The sequence below is a fragment of the Calliphora vicina genome, chromosome 5 (genome assembly GCF_958450345.1).
Source record: "Calliphora vicina chromosome 5, idCalVici1.1, whole genome shotgun sequence".
In the NCBI taxonomy this organism is placed as follows: Eukaryota; Metazoa; Arthropoda; class Insecta; order Diptera; family Calliphoridae; genus Calliphora; species Calliphora vicina.
The window spans coordinates 36,512,395-36,517,314 of record NC_088784.1 but is presented as its reverse complement, the minus strand read 5'-3'; the positions used below and the strand labels follow the sequence as shown (position 1 = coordinate 36,517,314).

Here is a 4,920-nt window from a genome sequence, read left to right as displayed (position 1 = left end):
TGATCTGTAAAATATATTACAAATCCTCTGATTATTTACCTAGCGAGTGAAAATTAAAAACGTTGTGGTTTTTAATTTCCATTCAAATTGTTATAACAGTCAATTACAACCCAGATTATGAAAATTTAATTATAACACATTTTTTCATCCCTTTCAAATAGTGTAAAAAGATACGTTTCATTTCAACTGTTGGCACCAAATGGCCAAAACAATGCGAATATCAAATGTTTCAAAATAAAATGTCTAAAGTTTTCTAAGACCCCTGATAAAAAGTTTAAACAAGAAAAAGGGTTAACGTGAGAACCGAGCATAAATATCTCAAGTGCAATAATTCCACCTAATAAATAATAATAAACTTAAATAAGACCTGTTGAAGGTGCTGAGAGAAAATATAACAAGAGAAGCCATACATGAAATAAAATGGTTTGATACAGGGACGATGAAGGAAGAAAACTATGATATAATTTATATCAGCAGTAGTAACAATCATAACTTTGGTAGTGGTATAAAAACGTATATGCCCCAACTGAATATAAACTTTTTGAAGGGAATTAATTGTTAGATCCTACATACGAGGGACTACGAGCATTTCGTAGTCTAATTCATGGATTTTTGGCATGGAAACTGCACCCCCTTTGTGCACCCGATTGTGAGCAAACTCGACAGCCATCTTGCGGAAAATAGTCTCAGTGATCAATGATCACTGATCATTCAAAATTTAAACCACTGAGCCATGTGAGATGCCTATGGCTTCCACAATCTCTCGCACTCCGATCGGCCAAACATATCATGATTTTGTTCAATTGTTTCGTGTGCAGAGAATTCAAGTGGGCATAAAGAAGGATCAACAGGATCTTCTAAATTCATTAAACTACATTTTTGCTTGTGCAGAGTTCCCATAGTATTTATCAAGCTTACCCCCAGTAACACGAAATCTGGTTAGGTGTTAACTAATAGTTATACTGTCGGTTTAAATTATTTTTGTATGAAAACTGACAGTATAACTATCAGTTAACACATAACCAGACTTCGTGTTAATGAGGGTTAGCATATATTTGAGTAATGGTTTTTACCGCAAAAAATAATGCTTAATGAGTAAACGAAATTCACTTTTTTCCAATTTCTCCATAATTCACAACGTAGTCTGATATCAATGGCTCTCAAACATAAACATGAGCCAACTGACAGATGCCTGTTGACAGGAGCAGTGTTGCACTTTCAGTTAACAGCCGGGAATCAATGCCTGAAGAAAATAAAAATTATATGAAGGGACAAAATATGCTAAAGCCTTCAATGCAATAACCACGAACACAAATTATGCCGTTTAAAGTAGAATGATCAAAGGTGCCACTATGTCTGAACATATTTAAATGGAAATTTATGTAATTTGGATGTGCATATTCAAAGCAAATTGATTACATAAAAATAAATGCTAGACACAGGATATCATGAAAATAAAATAACATATCCAGCATTCAAGGAGATTCTGAAAGACAAAAAACAAATAGATCAAGGCGAATTCATATAAGGTGGAGTCAGTCAAACAGCTGATTACTTCTTTCGCTTGTTTGGTTCAAGCTGCTATGAATGCTGTTTATATATAAAAGAATACTTAGTTTTTAAATTAATAACATAAACCACCACTATTCTAGTATTCACATTAGAGATTACAAATAAAATCTATAAAAAGGATTTGAAGAACTCAGTTTTAATTAGAAATTTAAGTTAAAACTGGGTTCTTCAAATTGTTTTTTTTTCCAAAATGTCAAACTCCATATAAAAAATGATGAATTCGTTACTGCTTCCAATTTGCCTTGGACATTTTAAGACATTTTAAGCAATTGTAAACAACATCGTGATTAATAATCACCACAACTCTGAAAAGAAAAACCAGCACAGACACTAAACTGCTCGAACAGAACAAAAGAAAGAATAGTTGGTCCTTTAAAGAAATTTCTTTTCTTTATATTTATTAAAATTTTAATTATTGAAAAACATTTACTGGACTATTAATGTACTGAAATACCAATAATACACGGCATTGTGTAAGCTGTTATAAAAAAATCATCATAACTTTTGAACCCATTGGAATCCCAATTTGTAATTTTCACAAAATTATTATAATAAAATTATTATTATTGTCTAAAATTAAGAAAATAAAATGATCAGTTTGTGAGATATCAAAATGATATTTTAAGATTTTGAAGGTCTTTTTGCTATGTACTTTTTATAAAATATTTGTAAAGATAAAAATGAATCCTTTCATAGATCAAATGGCGCGTATCAATGTTATTCAATATTAAACATGGCTAATTTTTTTACAAAAATGTTTGAGATGTCAATATTTAGAGGCTATAAAATATGAACCATGAATTGAATTTTAAGAATATCACACAAGAGACAAAATTTAAAACTCTTTTTTTTTTGTCGAATCCCAAAACTAATTGGATAAAATTATATAAATAGCATTCTTAATTTTTATCTACAAACTTTTGCAGTATACAAACTTTTCGCTATATATTTCGTTTCCATATTACTTTCTGGACCTAATTTGAATAAAATTGGTAGACATAACTACATAATTGATTAAGGGAAATTAGTATCTTATATACTTAGTTTGCTTGGTATGTTTTTATTAATATAAGCTTTTAAAAAATTAGCTATTTATCAATTTTTAATTTCACTATTTATTTATTTATTTATTTATTTTAAAAATAAAATTAAAAAAAACATATCCAAAAATAAATCCACTTATAGGCCCCGGCGAGATTCGAACTCACGATCTCCTGTTTACTAGACAGGCGCTTTAACCAACTAAGCCACGGCGCCCAGTTGCCATGCTCGCGTAACATATTTTATATAAACAACAACTATGCAATTGTTCATGAGTTTGTTTTATAAATAACACAAATATTCACAATAATAAACAATTATAATGGTTTCTGTCTATCATATGTAAAACTGAATATTCACAATAACATTTACCATACAATCCACAATAAATGTAAAGGGGTTTGTGAATTTGCTATGATTATAACTCAGAGTTGTACTATATTGTATTGAATAATATGTATATTTTATCGCATGCTACAATATGTGTTGCTAAAAAATATATTCAAAACATTTCTGTTTCTGTTTTCAACGAACAAATAATAATTTGGTATATTCAGCCTTATGCATGGAACACATTGAAGACAGCAGGCTACCAACTGCAATCTGTCAAAATTAGAATACACGCGATTCTTTTGACGACAGCACAGCTACACGACCACACGATTGCTTTTGCCGCTGTAGCCGAATTAGGCTAATTTCTATTTTTGTCAACTACAAAACAGAAATAGTGTTGCTAATATAATAAAAAAATGTAAATCAAATTAGTGCTTAAAAAAATATATTTTTTTACTTAATTAAGAGAAGTTTCTGATAACCATGTTGAAATAAATTAATAACAGGTACAAAATTAATTATAACCATATATATATTTTTACTCAAAATAATTGTTTAAATCATAATTACTTTGGAATTTTGTACGGTTATTTTATATTAAAGTGGCACCACTGAATTATAAATCAGCTGTTTACTTTGTAGCTGTCGTCTTTAAAATAATTCAGTAGCTGCCACACACACGACTACAACTGTAACCAGCTGAATTTGTGTTCGTGTAGTCGTGTAGCCTGTTGTCTTGAATGCGTTTAATGCATTATCATGTCATGTTTCGTACTAGATTAAAGAAATTATTCAACCTGTTTCATTAATCTAGTACGAAACTGTCGTTGTCGTAAAACGACTACGCCTTACATGATAAGGCTGATTATAAAACAAAACTGTGCCATTTGGCAGGGATGTTAACTTTTCGATGTCATATTGGTTGTTATATGGATGTGGTCGTGGTTGTCGTGCCTGTAAATTGTAAGAGTTACGTCATATAAACAAAATTTAACAAAACTTGTTCGCTTACCCAAAGTATTTTCCCAGCCCCGAAGGAAATGTGGACCCTATGGGCAAAATTTGAATAGGTTTGCAATTCTTAGCAACAATTTGATCCACATTTATTCCGAACTAATTTTTATTATAGATAAATTCATTTTTGGTCTTACAAAAAAAATTTCAAGTCAGTATCTCAATTAGCTTCAAAAATAAGCAACTTTAAAACTCCGTCCTTCAAAAATATTGCACTTGAATCTAATTGAGGACCATTCGGTCCAAACGTACGCCCAATATGTTTAAGAAACGTGTTCAGAAACGTAAGTAATTTGTATGAAGAATACTGGGAAAAAGGTTTTAAACTTGAGGGTCTAATTTTATAAAACGAAACGACAAATGTTAACAAAATTTTGTATGGAAAATATTCAGGTTTCAAAACCTTTCCCAGTATTTTTCATGTAAATTGTAACGTTTCGTTTTATAAAATGAGGCCCTGAATTTTTTTCATACAAAGGGTCTCATTATATAAAACGAAGCGTTCAAAAACGTAAGCAATTTGTATGAAGAATACTGGGAAAAAAGTTTGAAACTTGAATATTTTCCATAGAATTTTATTTTAAGGTTTGTCGTTTCGTTTTCTAAAATTAGACCCTTATTTTGGATACATATATGTAATTCGTTTGCTCGTGAACGATTGGAGATATTAGTATATTGGGTTCATAAATTAAATAGCGCTATTAGGTCGCCTCAATCCTACAAAACTTTTAAAAAATCTCCAAAAATTCATTTATTTTCCGAATGCGCTTTTTAGTTCGAGAGATATTATTTTATTTTAATTAAAACACAGTATTTTTGTATAAAATAACGTAAAAAGTATTGCTTTAATAAAATTTGTATAAAAAAAAATTAACTCAAAAATTGTAAAATGGAGAAAACATATAAATGCAAATGGCTGACTTGCAATTATATTTTTTCATGTCTTAAATAATATATTAC

At 29.8% G+C, this 4,920-nt stretch overlaps 1 non-coding gene across 1 annotated transcript; it reads right to left on the bottom strand.

Moving 5' to 3' along the window:
* Nucleotides 1-2,755: 2,755 nt before the first annotated feature.
* On the bottom strand, nucleotides 2,756-2,829 carry TRNAT-AGU (transfer RNA threonine (anticodon AGU)). The gene has a single exon. It is a non-coding gene; the product is annotated as a tRNA-Thr (tRNA).
* Between the last annotated feature and the right edge of the window lie 2,091 nt (nucleotides 2,830-4,920).